The 20,719-nt window shown below is 32.9% G+C and overlaps 1 long non-coding RNA gene across 1 annotated transcript; it reads right to left on the bottom strand.

Annotated features, from left to right (window-relative positions):
- Positions 1–2,496: 2,496 nt before the first annotated feature.
- LOC127704135 (uncharacterized) lies at positions 2,497–12,970 on the bottom strand. The gene is made up of 2 exons (XR_007983156.1): positions 12,802–12,970; positions 2,497–2,875 (listed from the first exon to the last, which is right to left on the bottom strand). It is a non-coding gene; the product is annotated as an uncharacterized LOC127704135 (long non-coding RNA).
- Positions 12,971–20,719: the final 7,749 nt, after the last annotated feature.

The following is a 20,719-nucleotide window of genomic DNA, read 5'->3' on the forward strand; positions in this document are numbered from 1 at the left end:
GTCTCTGATTTTTTTCGTCTGTTTGTTACTGTCGTATTTCTTTTGTTTTTCTGACTGTTATATTTTTTAGTTCAATGTAATAATGTATGTTCTACTATATTTTTATTTTTTTTTCCTTTTAATTTCTCTTGGTTGTTTGTAAACTTCACTTTTTTATAGTTCTCTAGTATTTTTTTATTACAAAATATTTTAGAATGTATATACTTGTTTACCAGCACATTAGATACACATGTTCAAAGTATAACAGTTTATTACATTTTTGTCGAGCCTGCGACTTTTGTCGCAAAAGCGAGACGTATATCGATCCTACATTCCGTCGTCGGCGTCGGCTAGCGACATCCACATACTCACTCTGTGGTTAAAGTTTTTGAAATTTTAATTACTTTCTTAAACTATCCCCCCCAAGGGTGACTGGGGAATAGAAGTATGGTCACCATTGGTCTTCCTCCGACCGGCAGTAAAACCCGTGCTAAAGTGGGGCGTCCGTTTGGCTGTGCGGGATGTACAAATTTGCAGCCACGTCCGGTCAGAATGGGGACGTTAAATCCGATGCCTCGTGTAAAGAGAGTGCCACGCTCTTTGCACGTTAAGAACCCTTGCAACAACTTTTTGAGGGGTCCGTAGGTGACCTGTTGCAAGGCTAAATTTCTGTCCCTATCCAATATACCCTCATTTCCCGTGGCAGTCTAAATTTCTCTGACCTTAATCCCTTAATCTATTACAGAACCTACCTATTGTATTTATTGTGAACTTGTTCTCGTCCTGAATATGCATGAAATATTTGCCACTGGACGTTAAGCAACCAACAATCAATCATCTTAAACTATCCAGGATTTCTACCAACAGAAGAATGTTTATGATCATAAGATAGTATCCAGAAGTAAAGTTTGGAAAAAAAATCCTGGTTATCTGTGTATTACTTACATGTATAAATGGACTTTTTTCTCTCAGTTAACATTACATTCATTCTGTGGTTAAAGTTTTTGAAATTTAAATAACTTTCTTAAAATATCCCGGATTTCTACCAAACTTGGATAGAAGCTTGTTTATGATCACAAAATAGTATCCAGAAGTAAATTTTGTAGAATAAATCGTATTTTATTTATAAATGGAGTTTTTCTGCCAGCTAACATTATTTTCACTCTGTGGTTAAAAGTTTTAATTTTTTTTAAAAACTTTCTTAAACTATCCTGGATTTGTACCAGTGGCACGCGCTGATTACAAAGTCATTTAACTTCAAAATAATAAAATCTATTCACACCAAACTTTATATTTATGAGTTATATACTCATATCTTCTTTTATCCATGTTCTTTGTGGTCTTAAAACATCGTTTTAGTGTCCTTAGTGCAAACACGTTGGTCTTAGTGCACTAAGAAGTCCTTTGCGGTATTTCTGCACACCGTTTTGATATTTAATTAATAACTGGATTCCCTCCTCCTAGCTATTTACGGGCTAGTTTCTGAGTGCTTAATGCATGTATGTGATCTTATTCACCATTCAAAATGATTGTGCACGAGTCATCTCTAAACAGCCTTGCAAAGCATGATTTAACAGCGCGCATTATGTTTCCATTTAATTTCTCCTTTTTCTATAATAAGTTCAAATGTTGCTTTATTAAATGCACCTAGGTACGTATTTGTAAACTTAATATGTTATTACTTTATTTCATGTATGTTTTGTGTCTTCTTTTTTGGCTTCAATTACTTATTTTTTTTTTATTGACTTATTCGTAAATCGAAAAACGCAGAAACCTAAATAGAATCATATGGCATTGAATGATTTCTCCAACTCAAAACTAGTTATAGATGCCTCTTAAATTTTATTTTTCTCGTTGGGTTGCTTGTCCATTAATTGACGTTTACGCAGTATTCTTTTTTTCGGTATTTGTAAAAAGCCGCTCATCGATCAATTTCACAAGAAATCTAATACTCGTAATTCATGTACATTGAAGTTTATCTTGTTATCAATTTTTCGTATACGCACACAGATAAAATAAATGAAACACTTTTAAGCTGTTTAAATCATGCAGTTAATTTTGAAAATATGGTTTTGAAAAACCGGTTATTTCTGTTTAATACTTTTCTGTCCCTTTTCTTAATAATTAGGACACGTGCCACTGGTTAATATAGAACTAGTCAACCATGAATAATCCCAAACAACAAATTTTTTGATTGGTTAGTCATACTTGCTTATCAATTTCGTATTGTTTTCGGCTGAGACTACTATAACAGTTTTTTTTTATATAGATTAGACATCCCATCAAACGTTAGTTTTCCCGTTTGAATGGTTTTAATTCATATAGCTTACTGTTCGATGTGAGCCAAGGCTCCGTGTTGAAGACCGTACTTTGACCTATAATGGTTTACTTTTTTAAATTTTGACTTGGATGGAGAGTTGTCTCATTGGCACTCATACCACATCTTCTTATATCTATAGTAGTCTCAGTTTTTGGCAATATTGTAACAATATCCTTTAGAATTTTAAATTGCTTTAGTCGTTTAATATATAATTTATTTTTGTTGTTGTTCACGATTAATATTTTTAGATTGATAATACAATTGCATCATTTTTTAAGCATTATAGAAGTCACAGTAAACATTAAACTTATGCATGGCGGAAAAGAAATATACGAAAACGATAGGTGCAATGTTCATGCAGCCTTGCAAATAATATTTAAAAAAAAAACATTTAATTAAACTTAAGACTTTAATTTAAGTATTTTTGATAGGATGTTGAAGTTTCCAGAACATAGAAAATACACAAGAAAATCTATTAGTACACTAGTCTATCAAATGTGCTTGCTGTCCATTTTACAATATATTATTGAAGAATTTAGTGTTTTCTTATTCATTCTGACATCTGTGTCCCTGGATCTGAAAAAGAAATTGCGAGGACGTTATGCTTATCAGTTTACCTTTAAAATGATATTTCAAACAAAATGGCCCTAAAGGTAAATGTCATCGTCAGATGTATAATGGAAGGTGATAAACACTTAAGAATATATATCACCTGCTGGTTCTTTTTACCTGGACACAGATCTTATTACGTAACAAGTTCGAATGTAAAATTATCGAATTGGTATATTCAGTCGAATGTATACGGTATCTCTGGACTGGGGTTTTTAAGATATTTTGATCTGACAATGTATGAAAATTTATTTGTGCTTCAAATCACTGATTTCAAATTATAGACCAATCTCATTATTATCAACAGTGGGAAAAGTATTTGAAAAAATTGTATTTAAAATGTATACTGACCGACTTTAGAAACGCAACACTAGATTATTCTTTTTAAATTTTTGAATGAATGTGGCACTGTCAAAAGCAATGACTGCCTGTAACAAACGCCAAAATTATTGTCAGAAAGATCAACCAATTCTGTTCCACATGTTTTGGGTTCTGTTTTACACCTTCTGAATATGCGGTTGTTCCACCCATTACAATGGGTTTTGGCAATTATGCGGCTGAAACTTCAGGGCTTTAAATGTTTTTCTTCAGTGGAATCTTTGGCAGTTCAGGTTATGGAAAACGTTTATGACATGAATCTGTGTGCAATGGCATTCGACAATTTGATAAGCAGTTGACGTTGCGGCCGTAAACATGTCTCGCAAATGACGTTGCGTAATCAAATTCTATTGACGTTGCATTGTCACTACATGATGATCTGGTCATTGATGGTAAGCAACAATTCCTGTCTACCTGTATCGATGTCGGAAGGACAGTAAGACGGGTTTCTGAAGTCAAACTGTATGGTTGCAGCACGTTCACGTTTTCTTGTTTGCAATATTCTTATGGGCTGATTTAGTTTTTTATTCCTCAGTCTTGGCAATATGGAGATGCAACATTTTTTAACTGATTTAAGTGTGGCCAAGGATTAAAAGAACTGTTTCACGAAGCAAAACAAACTGAAAAAATCTTTTATGGGTTTCAAATTTCGCTTTACGAAATTCGTGCGACTTCAAAAATCCGGTATGTTCAATAACCACAGGTAAGTCAGATGTTGATTTTTTCTTAAGAGAAAGAAGTATGGTAAGCATGAACAGTAGTTGTATGAGAATCAAACATGATGTGGGAAAAAAAATCAACAAAATGAGTGTTGCGTTTTTAAAGTCAGTCAGTATATTTAATCACTTAATTAGTTATATTTCAAATATACAAGAAAGCGTTTTTGTTTCAAGTTCATATTCGCCTTTTTAGAATACTAATGCAGGAGTTCCACAAGGCTCTGTATTAGGTTCCGTACTATTCCTTATTGATGTATATGAGATAGCTGGTAATTTGATAAGTCTAACTCGATTGTCTGCTGATGAAACATCCCTTTCTAATTTAAGTATTATAGTCCTTACACAATAGAGGATGTCTTTAATAGCGATTTAGAACAAATTTCAGCATGGTCTAAAGATTGGCTTATTGATTTTAATCCTAACAAGACAATTACTATGCTATTCTCCTGTAATTCTTCCCCAGATGATATTAAAATAGAACTTCAAAATCAAGTAGTAGAATTGTCTCCTATCATAAACACTTAGGGATTTCTTTTGATTCCAATGGTAAATTCTATACACATATATAAAACGTTTTAAATTGTGCAAGCACAAGATTAAATTTCTAAAAAGAATTGAAATATGTATTGACTAGAAATCAGTATCTTAATCGTATAAACTTAACACTTATAAGATTAATTATGGAATATGCATGTGAGTTATGGGATGGCTGTACTCAACAAGATTCCGACAATCTAGAACATGACGTTTAGTTGGAAGCAGGAAGATTAGTAACTGGGTTGTCCGTGTTTTCTAGTCCGGAAGTTATATATTTTCAGTGGTACAGGCCCACATTTGCTAGTGGACAGAAGAAAATCCAGAAAGCTCAATATGTTCTATTCTTCACATAAAGAGGGACTGCCTCTACGATTTAATGCCACTTTTTCAGTTATAAATAGATATAACCAGAAATTTTTTTTTTTTTTTCATCTACTTCTATCGAATGAAATAGCCTAAACCCCGACATATGTACGTCCAGAAATATGATTATATTTATCTAACTTGATACAGACACAATTGCACTCCAATCTTTATTATTAAGGACAGTTGATTGGATAAAAGTGATGGATTGCCACGCCTATATTAAAACTGAGGTCCTATGAACTGACTTCAGATAGCTCCCAGTATTCGAATTTGATAAAAAATGGTTGTGGTGGTGTGGGGGGGGAGTCAGATCATCGTTTCTATAGTTCTATATCTTTTATTTTTCTACCATTTTAGTTTACTTTATTCTTCTGCCAATCAATCTGTATAATAATTGTCCTAAGCATACATGTAATTTTTGCCACTGGACGTTAAGCAACAAACAATCACCTCTTTATTCTGTTATCTATATTTATTTAAATCTATTGGTCCCATGAGTCTCTGTTCTTTAAACCCCATCAGCGACATATATTATATATCTCTGACCCCATTCATATCCTCATAAATGATAACCTTTTCCTAGCCTCATACATATACGTACATTGTAACTGAAACAGGAAAAATATACAGTCATATTACTGTATGCTGGAACTAATAGATAAACGTATTAGTTCCAGATTATCTTCTATAAAATGCAATTGCGTTTTAATTAGAAACAATGACAACCAAATTCTTTTTTTGTGGAAAGAGTGGGGGGACAGTTTTTTTTTAAACAAATTATTGGTTTCCTTTGAAAATAGTAGTGAAAAGAAAATACGACATTTAGTTTATAAAAATGATAATGTGAGAATTTTGTTATGAAGACATATCCCATACATCGATACTTATATTCTTGGCACTAAACATTTATTTGTACATATTTATTTAAAACACAGATTTTGGTTAGTAATTTCTTTCCTGGTCAGGGGATGATATTGTATTAAAAACCAATAAAAATATTCGTACTTTTCCAATCAACATGTACATCAAATCAAGGAGGTTATATGAGATCTCATATAACCTCCTTGATCAAATCTTTTTAAATAAGACATTACACACACGTGTCAAAATTTACAGACCCACCGATAACTTGTCATAATCACGCATGTTGAAGCTGGGGTTAATTAACGGCTAGTTAAGAAGTCAAATCTAGCTGTGATTAATTTCCACTCTTGATAAGCAGATTCAGTAGCAATATAATCATGTTAGAAAATGTATTGGTGACCTGGACTGGGGGCCGCACGTGCCCCCTGTGCCCCCGGTAAATCCGCCACACTGCCCATTTTTTTTAAGTTATTCAATATGAAGAAATACAAAAAAAATCAGCTGGTTTTGAAACTTTTTAAGAGTTGCAAATATTTAACAAATTAAAATTATGATACAGAATGATTCTTTTTATTTGTTTTCCTCACGAGTGTTTGCTGAAGCATTTTTTCCCGAATCCCGAAAAGTTTGATCATATATTCCAGAGTTTAATACGTGTAAAAACCGAATTCAAACACATAAAAAAGTCCCAACCCGACGTTCATAAAAGGTCTGTTCTAGAGTTAAGTTTATTTTCAGAAATTAAAATCAAACACAATGTTTTATACAAATTCGTCTTCAGACACGTAAATAATATAGGTTATTAGCTTGCCTGGATTGTGATAGATTGATTGATTGATTGTTGGTTGCTTTACGCCGCATTAGCACAACAAGGCTATATCGCGGCGAGAGCTAATTCGAATATTTTTTACAATTTAAAGCATATTCTTAAAATCAGACAAAAGGTCCTTCAATAAACTAAAATTCTAGATTAAAGCAAATTGATTATTTACAAATAAAAATGAACATTAAGATAACGTGATAAAAATTTTAAATCGTTTTAAATATAATAACATTTTTATATTTTAGAATATATTCCAACTTCTTTTAAAAATGAAACAATATTTGTAAATGAAACATTATTAAATAAATCATACATATTATTGACATTGAAATGCTTCTTACGAATATCAGCAAAGTCAATACAATTGATTAAAACATGTTTAATAGTATACTTGCAGTTGCAAGGTATACATTGTGGTTCTACTTCATTTTTTAAAAGATATTCGTGTGTTATTCTAGTATGACCAATACGACATCTAGAAATAACACACTGATCTTTTCTGCACATAAAATTATTGAAAGGTTTACATAAATTAGGTTTAATTTCATGTAATTTATTACCATCTTTTTTACTCCATTCATTTTTCAATATATTAAAAACATATTCTCTAATATTAGATTTAAAATCGGTATATGGTATATCACAGTTAGATAAAGGGTCACCCAGGGCATTCTTTGCCTCAAGGTCTACAGCTGTGTTTCCAAGGATTCCAACATGACTCGGCACCCATAGAAATAATATTTCTTTAAGAAGAATTTTTAAATTCCTCATTACATATAAAATTTTGAGAATTGTTTGGTTTTTAATTTTAGTATTTTGTATAGCTTGTAAGCATGAAAGTGAATCAGAACATATAATAAATTTGGATTTATCTGAAGAAGCAATAAATTTCAAAGCCAAAATTATTGCTTCTGCTTCAGCAGTAAAGATCGATGCATCAGATGGCAAACGGAGAGTTGCAGCTCGGATTGTGATAGAAAATATCCAATGAACTGCATAAAATATCTAATGCTATGGGTCACGCATGGACTGTCTTACTTTATCATGTTTATAGGGATGCCCATGTGGCACATCAAAGATAAGATTGATTTACCCATTGTACTTTAGAATTGCAACAAATCTTAAATTCACTTGAATACATTAATATATTGACCTGTTATCTTGTCGACCTTAAAGCCAACATACAGATGGCCGTTATATCCTGAGAAGAGACCTCGATGAAATTTGAAAGTTTAACAAATCTTAGTTTTCACGGGAACGAATATTTTGTAAAAACGTTGTAGTGATCAGATTATCAATGACGCGTAATATGATGAAAAATGATGTCCTGCATTTTTCTATAAATGTAAACTCAATGTAAATATAGTCGTGCTTTTTTATTTTACACTCTATTCGGTCCTTCCTTTCTTAGTTATTAATTTTTCCTGACTTGTTTTACATAAAGTCATCATGCCTTTTTCTTTTTGGCAAGATGCCCATCCTTCCTTTTTTTCTCTAAACTCCTGTCATGCCCTTTTTTCAAGTTTCATACTAGCCCCACCACCCCCCCACCCACCCACCCTTAGCCCCCAGCCCCGCCCCTAAAAATAAATGGTAGCTCCCTTATTTTGAATCAGTTGTCCTCCGACAATAGAGTACAAACTAGCAGTATTGGCAGTTTGACATTTCTTCATAAATGAGCTACGTGACGACTTACTTTAGATATGCTTATTGTGATATAAAGTTAAAAGGTCTTTCTTCTTACAACGAATTTGCAAACATTAATATATTATTAAGATCAGTACACTGTGTGTGTCCATGTAGCCGTGAGATATGGGACTTACGTATTTTCACGTCAGACAAACTTCTTCGTGCATGTGACTTCATATTCGATTAAGTAATTTCAAATGGGATAAAAAATGTCTTAATTGATAATTTCTACATTGCATTTAAAAAATCCATTGAAAGAATATTGTATAATTAAAAATCATCGCCCGCTGTTGGAAGTTCAGTTTCGCCATTTTTTCGTGCTTGTCATGAGACGATATTTCAGGGGTTTCGATTGTTAATAGATATAGGAAGATGTGGTATGAGTGCCAATGAGACAACTCTCTATCAATGTTTATCGTTTATAAGATGTTGTACTTTCAATGCTATTTATAAACGCAGAGTAAAATTAAAAATGTTTGGTATACAAATTTTAAATTATTCATCTTAAAAAATATTCAGAAGATAATGGGAAATATCAAAAAATCATGATATAAATTTAAAGAAAAGAAGAAAACCCAACTCATTTTTTATTAATATTGAAAATCCAACTTATGCAAAGTCGTATTGACCTCTAAAATTCTATACACAGAAAACAAGTACTTATAGTATCTTAAAATGTCCAAATAGAGTCCGTTTTATAAACGCGCACTGAACATAATTGTTATATTTCTATTCAGACATTCCACATTTTATCAACCGTTTCTGAACTATTTTTTGAAGATTACGAATCCGTGGCTTCATTGCACATTTAACGCAAAATACATTTTGTTTTTTTTTATTAAGAAAATCAGTAAAATACACAGTTACTTGTGTGTAAAATAATTTCAGTGGAAGCTTTCTGAAGGTATTTGATAGGACGTACATGTACGCCAATTCATGAGGGCGTGACAAATTGTCACCAATGTCCAATCAAGTTTTTCTGTTGTTCAAAGTTTGACGTGCGGTGATGTTTGAACAGTGTTGAGTGCATTTTACATTTGTCATTTCGGATTCTTTAATATCTTACTATGCTGTATGGATTTTGCTCATTGTTGAAGGCCGTACAGTGACCTTTAATTTGTTATTTCTACGTTATTCAGTCTCTGGTTAAATTCTCTCATTAGACATTATACATTTATTTCCCGTGTCTGAGGGAGATATGAAGATTTGTTCACCCAAGAATATTCATATTTCACGAGGGCTCTGCCCGAGGGAACTCTGATTTGTCGAGGGTGAGCAAATCTTCATATCTCCCGAAGCAAAGGGAAATGAATGTTTTATTCCACTGCCTATGGTTTGTTTACTATCAATACATTAAATATTATTTTGCATACATTTTGTTTTCTTATCCGCTTGTTTTTATAAGTTAAACAAAACACGACATACCCATTGATAAACAGTACGGATCAAAATTTAATTATAAGTCTTTTTGTTTTATCGTCTGAAATAAATTTGAACATGATAATGATTATTGCTATCGCTATTTTAAGAAGAATAAGAAGTTCAAAACGTTATGTACATTAACCGCGCGTAACGTCACACGATGTTATCCCGACATTTCAGAGGGGAATATGATCCTCAGAATGGAATATGAAGATTTGTTCAACGACACGTGGGATAGTCTCAACCAATCAGATATTGATTAAACTATCAATATGTATAAAAAGTGGAATAATATCCCATTATAGATTAGGGCTGTATAGCCAGTCAAGGTCGTTAAAAACTTCCATCTGTTATTATAGATGACATCATTTGCACACCGACCGTGCGAGGGCTGTATAGCCAGTCAAGGTCGTTAAAAACTCCCATCATCATCATAGATGAACCGACCGTGCAAGGGCTGTATAGCCAGCCAAGGTCGTTAAAAAGTTCCATATATATATCATAGATGATCAGGTTTGATATAAAAAAGAAAACTACATTATCGTATCTCGGATATATATCTATTAAATATAATAAAGAAAACTTAAAGTAAGATTGAGTACAACAAAAGCTTTGCCTTTTAGTTATTAAATCCTTGATGCTGTCTCCTTCAGACTGTCAAACACCGTCACCCCACGAATATAGTCTCTAGTGTGAACAGTGTATAACTTGCATTTTTTTTTGGATATACTTTCCCAATTTATTTCTTGAAATTTAATGCACGAAATATCAAGAAGGGGGATGAAATTACATGTTAAAACAATTTGGGTGCTGAATCTTTATGTTAAGGAGTGATTTGGTCCAGTTAAAATAGGTAAAACATTAGTACGTCTGAAGCTGTCAAACTGAATTTTAGACCCCCTTATCACAGAATTGTCAATATTTTGAGTTAGAGCTGGTATAGAGGAGGAACGACACTCTGCACACGGCACGCAGATTTGTCTTCTATTATCGATCGGTCGCGGTGGTATTGTGTCATTTATATCAAACTACTCGTGGTGTTGACATCACCGTTAATGACACCTGGACAAACGAAATTTGTTGAATCAATTAAAAAAAACAAGTAATATACAGGAGGGCTGATCATGCAATATACATATACTTTGTACATACATAATAAACAAATTTGTTAGTTATTTCTTGACAATAAACATATTTATACCCAAACTAACTGTTTATTACCAAGGGCTAATTTCGACATCGATAATCACTGAATTCTCAATTTATTCAATCGGTTTTAAGTTTTTAATCGGGACAAAGTTTTGTAAAATACTTAATTTTAAATATTGCATTATTTCGTCATTTGTCAGTTAACAAAACAGAGATAACACTAGAGAGAAGGCAATTAAGCAATCCAATACACAAATAATGCACGATTCAATTATGAAAAAAAACTATATTTATCATGATGGTTATTCATAAGACAAAATTTTCATTTTGTTTTCAAAATGATTAAAATACATATAAGAGTTTATATGCCTAAAATAACATAATTACTAGCGGATTTGACAAATATTATTGATATTTTACTTACCGGAAATCATATTTTAGCGACTTATTACAAAGCAACGGCTGGAGACTTAAGGAGACTTAAGAAGATTTAGAATGTTTGAATAGTGTTCTTTAATTGGCATAAATTTGAATGATTTTCACATGCTGACATTTGTAAAATTTTCAAAAATCTGTGCCTCGTGATTTCGCAGAGATCGAATAAAATTTCCCGCCATTACAGTGCATTTCTTTATTGATAGAATTTACTTAAAAGATAAAAAAACATAAAGAAAATATTTCATATAAAGTGATCTTCTATCATTGATTAATCTTTTTATTTCAAAACTTTCTATATTTTCTGCGAGTGCAAGAGAGTATATTTGATATAAAAACATGAACAGATCGATCTTTTCCAGATTCAAAATTGTCGAGAGACGCTAAAATCGTACCACGTGACCTACAAAAATTTGCACACAGCACCTAAGGCTGTCGCCCCTCCTCTGGAGCTGGTAGAAGTTACTATAATTTTGATATTATTTGTCCCCATAGTAGTACACTACACTGTAAAAATCTTTCTTGAGATAGAGCAGGTGCGATTTTTTTAATTTGAATTTATTGTCTAAAAGAAATGCACTACGAAATAACTGTGTTCTCGGGCCTAATTGTTAACGTGGTATTATGCATGTATGTGATAAATTGTTGTAAGCAAAAGTAAACTGAGTATAATAATTTATTCACAGTACGCACTTCCTAGTTCAGTTGTGGTGATAGAAATCTTAATTTTATTGATACACAGTTGAGAAATATGGTGCAGTTCTTCAAATGCAGATTTAAACCTTATTAATATTAAACCCAATCCCGCATGCAGTTGTGGCCATCCTGTTGAGGATAGTATTCATTATTTTTTAAGTGCCCTTTTATCAACGAAGCAACAGAAATATTGTTTTCAAAATTAGAAAGATCTACTATATCCATTTTGCTTCTATTGGCTGGTGACGGTGACCTTTCATTTCAGCAAAACAAAGACTTTTTTGAGTCTGTACAATCATTTATCAGAAATACACAAAGATTTAGAACATTCAATTAAAATTAGGAATTCCTACTTCCTAACTCTTCACTCTAGTCCAGTTTTATATATTACTCTATATTATATTATACTTTTTGTTTTTGAGACAAGGCCATATTTTGTCAAAAGAGAAGCACAATTACCCCAAAGCGAATTGCGAGAAGTGGTTTCGTATTTCGTTATAGAAAAAAAAATACTAGTAGTTTATGTAAAGTAACGACTCTCGTACGGTGTCGCGTTAATATCTTTTTAATAAATTGGTGCAATTGGATGCAAAACATAATGACCATAAAATGTCAGGTTTGCGAGATCAGACAGTAACCTAACAACTAAACAATTGAAAATCTAGGGATCAATATTTAACATTCGTCAGCAATGAGCAATTTTCATAAATAACATGATTTAGTCGAATACTTTGCGAGTAAAGAAAAAGAGACTACCATAGATTTGTTATTAACCCCAAATGCTTGATGGGTACAAATCAGTATTCAGGAGTTACCTTTTTTGCATTAAACCACATTACAACAGAAATTGGAAAATATGGCCTGGAAGTATTTCTATAAGACATTGTTGTTTTCCTGTTCTATGAAGCTTTCTTATTGGCAAACATGGTGATAGATTTTATAGATGCTGTCAGGCACCGACCATTGAAAACAATCGATCTGTTTAAAATAAGAAAAGAACATAACTGTTTGATGTTGTTGTTTTTTTTGGCAAATAAGAAAAATGACCGTTTGATTTAAAATTGTTTAAAATTATTTTGAAATAGATTTATGAAAATAATTTATTTACATGTGAAAAGACTTTGTGGCGTAGGGATGTGATTGAGTGGTTTTGTTTACAATTATTTCCCATTATTTCGGCAGTGAAAATCTGCAATAATTATTTGTTCATCATGTTGTGTGATTTACACATTATAACAAAACTAAGAATATGACGGATGAATTTAGAGTTAGCTGTTTAATGTCCAGTGGCAACTATTATATGTATTATTAGGAGGACATTTAAAATGTTATAAATATGAACAAGGACACCCTTTGTTATGCAAACATGTATCACGGCACAAGCGATGACCTATAGACCGTGTGATTGATTGATTGATTGATTGTTGGTTGCTTAACGTCCAGTGGCAAATATTTCATGCATATTCAGGACCAGAACAAGTTCACAATAAATACAATAGGTAGGTTCTGTAATAGATCAAGGGATTAAGGTCGGAGAAATTTAGACTGCCACGGGAAATGAGGGTATATTGGATAGGGACAGAAATTTAGCCTTGCAACAGGTCACCTACGGACCCCTCAAAGAGTTGTTGCAAGGGTTCTTAACGTGCAAAGAGCGTGGCACTCTCTTTACACGAGGCATCGGATTTAACGTCCCCATTCTGACCGGACGTGGCTGCAAATTTGTACATCCCGCACAGCCAAACGGACGCCCCACTTTAGCACGGGTTTTACTGCCGGTCGGAGGAAGACCAATGGTGACCATACTTCTATTCCCCAGTCACCCTTGGGGGCCATATAGACCGTGTGTATCATATGTTTATTTAGGGTGGGGTTGCTCCGAATAAAGGAGGTATAGATACAGGAAAATAAAGAAAAAAAAAATATAAAATTAGAATAGAGTATAACGGGAAAAATAAAGAACAGAGGAAAATGGTATGAGAAAATTAAAGAATAGAGGGTCTAGTTTTTTTTGCCGGACAATTGTTGATGATAGTTTAAAGTCAAGTGCATTTATAGTTAAAACAATACACAATCGTATGTACATCGGTAGGGATTTATGTTTAGGGTTGATGAGGCACATAACGAGTAATTGTTTTTATTTGAAATTTCTCGAATATTTGTTTTTTTTTCGACTGATTTGATAGATGAATAAAAAAAATCTATAATCTAAAAAAATTGGTTTAACTACGATATATGGATACAACTGCTATTCAGTCGATTTTAAAATACATGCGATAAAAGAGAATACATAAAAAAATTAACAAACCTTTTGGACAAAAGGTCAACCTTAAGACCCCAAATAAACTTTTGTAAGAACATTAGATTAATTCCGAATTCCATCTTAAATCAATTGTTCATTTACGTAAAAAAAATAATGTTAATACCTTGGGCTATTTTCAAAAAATGTTGACTAAATACCATGCAGACTGCAGTTTACTCGCACATTCACCAAGTACGTATTTCTACGGCTAACAAAATTCATAATCGTATCTTTTAATTTGTTTAAATTTATTTCAGTGTTTATTTTTCAAACGTTTTATGTAAATAATTTTGGATCAACATAGAGTCAGCCCAAATTATAATTTATTAAATTATTAATTAAAAACTGAAACATGCATCCAATCTAAATTTTACGCCTATTATCACCTATATAAAAAAATTAAACAGAACACCATTCATGTTTTATATTTAAAAAAAACATATACGCTAAACGAAACTATGCACGCCGAGAAACGATGTACGCTAAACGATACGATATACGCTAAACGAAACGATGTACGCTAATACGCTAAACGATACGGTATACGCTTAATGAAACGATGTACGCAAAACCATACGATGTACAATAAAAGGGCGCTTATGTTATCGTTTATGGTATGGTTTATGGTATATGGTTTCGTTCGTACATCATTCGTTCAGCGTCCGTACAACGTTCGGTCAGCGTTTCGTTTGCATTCGTACACCGTTCGGGAAGCGTACGTACATCGTTCGGGCATCGTCCGTACATGATTCGGGCATCGTTCGTATTGTTAACTTTTACGTTACACGGACTGTACCTAAAGGATTAGTTTCTGGCACATCCTAAACCTTGTACACCTCAAAATGATCTGTATTTTCAACAGCAAATGCGTGATAATGCCGTTCAAATCCAACTGTTCTAAGTTTTTGACATAACAGGAAAGTTTGTCCTTGGATTATTGCACAGTGCAAAATCTTGCTAAATTGACACAAAAATAAAATTGAGAATGGAAATGGGGAATGTGTCAAAGAGACAACAACCCGACCACAGAACAGACAACATCAGAAGGTCACCAACAGGTCTTCAATGCAGCGAGAAATTCCCGCACCCGGAGGCGTCCTTCAGCTGGCCCCTAAACACATATATATACTAGCTCAGTGACAATGAACGCCATACTAAACTCCAAATTGTACACAAGAAACTAAAATTAAAAATAATACAAGACTGACAAAGGCTAGAGGCTCCTGACTTGGGACAGGCGCAAAAATGCGGCGGGGTTAAACATGTTTATGAGATCTCAACCCTCCCCCTATACCTCTAACCAATGTAGAAAAGTAAACGCATAACAATACGCACATTAAAATTCAGTTCAAGAGAAGTCCGAGTCTGATGTCAGAAGATGTAACCAAAGAAAATAAACAAAATGACAATAATACATAAATAACAACAGACTACTAGCAGTTAACTGACATGCCAGCTCCAGACTTCAATTAAACTGATTGAAAGATTATGTCTTCATCATATAAATATCAGGCACAATCCTTCCCGTTAGGGGTTTAGTATCATACCATCATAACATATATGAGAAGAACATATCCCGTGTCATGCTAACAACTGGTTTTTAAATAAATGTGTTTAGTGCCGATGCAAAGACCCTATAAGTGAATCAATATTAACGCCAAAATATGCAATCTTTAATGACCTGACAACAGTATCGTAACTATATCCCTTCTTAATAAGTCTATGTAAAGGTTTTGTTAGCTTCAGAGGTGAATACTGACATTTTTGTGCTTTATAAAGAATATTTCCATAAAAAATTGGATGTGAAATACCTGAACGTATAAGAAGTCTGCATGTTGAGCTATATTTACGAATGATGTCCTTATACCGATGATAAAATTTAGTAAATGTTTTGACTAGTTTGTGATATCGAAAACCCTGGTGTAATAATTTTTCAGTAATACATAAATTTCTCTCGTTAAAATCTAAAACATTGTTACATACACGAGCGAATCGTACAATTTGAGATATATAAACACCGTAAGATGGTGACAAGGGAACGTCACCATCTAAAAATGGATAATTAACGATAGGAAATGAAAAATCATCTCTTTTATCATATATTTTAGTATTAAGCTTTCCGTTAATGATATAGATATCAAGATCGAGGAAAGGGCAGTGGTCATTGTTAGTATTAGCTTTATTTAAAGTAAGTTCAACAGGATAAATTTCTTTAGTATACATACTGAAGTCGTCATTATTGAGAGCCAAAATATCATCCAAATATCTAAAAGTATTATTAAATTTGTGTATCAGATGTTGTTTCGATGGGTCTTTGCTGATTTTTGTCATAAATTGTAACTCATAGCAATACAAAAAAAGGTCCGCAATAAGTGGTGCACAGTTAGTCCCCATTGGAATTCCGATAACCTGACGATATACGGAATCTCCAAAGCGAACAAAAATGTTATCTAGTAAAAATTCAAGGGCATATATAGTATCAAAGCATGTCCAATTGACATAGTTTTTTGTTTATTGCTACTAAAAAATGACCTAAAAGAGTTTGAACATATATATTCACATTCTGACTTTTAAATGCCCATTTAATTAGGTGTGTGAATTTTTTCTTAATGAGAATGTGAGGCAATGTGGTATATAGGGTAGAAAAATCAAAACTTTGAACAGTTTCAAAATCACCAATATATGCATGCAATTTATCAAGTACTTCCAACGAGTTCTTGACACTCCAAAAGTAATTAATTCCACTATTTTCGAAGGCCTTATTTGAACAATTTATTATCAGGTTTTTGATTGTACCAAGTGTACTGGTAAGAAGTATAGACAATTTAGTAGTGGAACAATGGCTTGAAGACGAAATGAATCTAAATTTGTAAGGTGTTTTGTGTAGCTTCGGAAGCCAATACCCTTGCAACCTAATCACTTTACACGTATTCTTCCAACAAGTTATTCCAAGACTTTTAAGTGAGTTACATAGAAATATTTTATTTCCTTGTACAACACCTGCCAAAAGACGTTGAAATTCATTCTCCAACAATGCTTAAGGAACAGTAGACCCACCTGTGGAGTCACAATCACCTGATGAAAGAAATTTTCCAACCGTATTGTATGAACTCATATAGTATTGATGTCTCTCAGCTAATGCCTTACACATATTTTTCCTATTCTTTGACCTATAAACCAATTCCTTGAAGTGGTTATGCTTTGCCTCAAAACGCAAGGTTTAAAGATGAAGAAGTGGTCCAAATTGTTTGATCATGTTTTATTTTTAAAAGAATTTCAAAACAATTGATGGACTTTTTCAAAAAGATGTTTTCTCATCTGTAAGCTAGAGTAAGATTGTGTTGTACATATACATGCATGTTGAAAAAAATGTAGATATCTATAACAAATTTAGCAGTTCAAATATTGATTCATGGTATTCATATTATCAGAAGTCCATTACTAGTTATCAGAAGTGCATTTTCAAAATTATTTGTTGGGCTTGATACAAATTATCTAACGAATGTCCAAGTGAAGTGGATAGTCTATTGAGAAACGTTACGCAGTGCTGGTAATTCATTTACCTTTATAATTTTAAGTTTTACATCGAAAATCGATTCAAATGTTCATATGAAAATAAGAAGATGTGGTATGGTTGCCAATGATATAACTCTTCACTATAGACCAAGTGACATAAAAGTAGAGAAATCTAGATCACTTTATGGCCTTCAACAACGAGCAAAACCCATAATAGTAAAAGTCCCCGAAATGACAAATGTAATACAATACAAACGGGAAAACTAACGTCCTGATTTATGTACAATACTATTATGTAAAAAAAACGAAAAACAAAAATGACAAATTTGAACAACAACGTGACTGATTACAGCAGGGGCGGATACAGCAAACGGTTGTTCCAACTTATTTTCCCCTTGACATGTTATATGAAGTGCACATATTTGCACTAATACAAGTACACCGCGGCTGACATGATTAAATTATAATACCTCAATTATATATATATATATATATATATATATAGCTATCTCGGCATAGGAAAGTCACCTGTAGATATGAGAAGACTTAAAGTCACCATCCATATTTTTCATGATTACTTGCATAATATACGATGCATTGACTAACTTCTTGGATAATTTTGAATAATATTTACAGATAATTACTGAAAATGAAAAACTCTCCAATTAAATGGAATTATTATGTGATATATACCAATCACCTCCTTATATGGGTTTAAGAAGTGGCGACCTTATCTTTGACCTTAATTAATTGGCTACTTTACTTCAAGAATATCTCAAGTACATAGATTTGGGATATACAGGCACCAAATGATCACGTGACACGTAGGTAGAATGGTAGATTAAGTCTCCCGATATATATAGATTATGTGACGTCATGATCAAAGAAGTAGATAAGGTGTTCATTTGTAGTTACATTCGAGGTTAAAGTGATCAGTTATATGATACATATATAAAAGTGCTACGTAAATATCGTCTGGAATTTCCAATACGTCACAGAATAAAACAATATGGCGATTGTTTACATCGAAAGATAGAGGAATCATTGTTATTATATATATACCAAACGAATGCTAGCGAGGTAAATAATTTTGTAATGTAAGATAGAAATGATTGTATACAAAAAAGGGGTGCAGGACCTTTTTCGGGACGTCGGGATCAAGTGTTTTTAGCTCGGGATTTCGGGATGGACCCTTTGGGGATCCGGGATTTTTTTTTCGATGTTCGGGATGTCGGGATTTTTTTTTTTTTTTGTAATTCGGGACCTCGGGATTTTATGTTTTTAATCCCGGGATTTCGGGATCAGGACCCCTCCGATCCCCTCTAACAAAATGTAAAAGATTTAGAAATTAATTTTGAGATCGTTGTCTAATCTTTTATATTCAAGAAAATGTAATCCCAAAATGTCGAACACAAATCTAAAACAAACATGACAAAAAATGAATTGTTGTATTTGAAAATTGACAAGCATATCATGCAAATAGTAAGGTGAAAGCAGGGACTTTAGTATAGAAAGTCCCTGTTGGAAGCGAAATGTATTTGAATGGGCTAATTCAATTGAATTGTCATGATTGTAGTACTGAGGTGTAGTAATCTGGAATTGATGTTTCAAAGAACAATATTCCCAACGCATTATTCTGCTGTGTCAGCAGCCACTAGCTCTTTCTCCCAAATCACCCACCCTTTTCTGCCCTATCTTTGCATCCCTCTGTCCTTACATGTATAATTCAATCCAATGCATTTGTTTGTTTTTTTAGAAAACAGATACTGTTCAACGAAAAATAATAATGGTAACTTAACTGCAAAAGCTTTTTCCAACCCTGAACCACTTTCAAACCTGCAAATTTATTCAATTGGTACAATTTTTCATCTACAAAAGTGGTCAAATTGTCCCATTCGACCAGAATATGTATGCAACCGTTGGTCTTAGTCTTAATAATAGCCTACCCTAGGTTTTTTTTTGTCATTTTTCATTATGCACTGCTAAAGTCAGAATGTTTCTCCCATAGACATTGAAAGACTCACTGTAAAAAAAACATAAAATAAGAAGTTAAAAAAAACTACCTACTGAGGACAGGGTCTTTTATAAACAAAGTATTTGTCTAGAACAGGATAGCTTATTTAACTGTTTAAAAGATAGTCTAGAACAAGGGTCTAGAACAGCATCTATTTTATATGGTCTAGTGCAAATAATCTTAACAACTGACATCTTTGTCTAGAACAGGGTATTTTTTTTCTATATTTCTGTTTAGAACAGGGTATGTTTTTCAATGTTTTCTGGTTAGAACAGGGTATGATTTGGCAAGTGCTGTTGGCACAGTTATACATGAAAGAATAGTCAGTACCATCCTCCCCATCCCCCCCCACCCACCCACCCCTGGGGTGTTGCCATGTCTTCTATTTTTTTAATAGAAGTAGATACATGTTTACTAACAACAACAACAATACTTTATTCTAAGAGGGTTACACAGTTAGCTATATAACTATATACATTGCATACATTAGTATAAAAAATCAAGTATGATAATAAAGTTCAATACAACTTAATGAGGGGCCTGATGGGGGGGTCTCATCACGATTCAGGAGTTGATTTTTTTGTCAATCACGATTCATTGAAAATAAATTTCCATGATCACGGATCACGAAAATATAAAAAAAAATCTGTAGAAAAACGGATCACGATAGCGAAAATGCGTCGATCACGCAGAACGAAAATAACCCATCAGGCCCCTCCTTAATAAAATGTTATAAAAAAATAAACATGATGACATAATCAGTTTTCAATATTATTTATACAGCTAGGTTGATTTCAATAAATGATCTGTTATTTTGTATTTGAAAGAATTTACATTTGTAATATTTCTAAACGGTATTGGCAAATTATTCCACAAGAATGGTCCAGAATACATAAAAGAT

The sequence above is a fragment of the Mytilus californianus genome, unplaced genomic scaffold (genome assembly GCF_021869535.1).
Source record: "Mytilus californianus isolate M0D057914Y unplaced genomic scaffold, xbMytCali1.0.p SCAF_59, whole genome shotgun sequence".
In the NCBI taxonomy this organism is placed as follows: domain Eukaryota; kingdom Metazoa; phylum Mollusca; class Bivalvia; order Mytilida; family Mytilidae; genus Mytilus; species Mytilus californianus.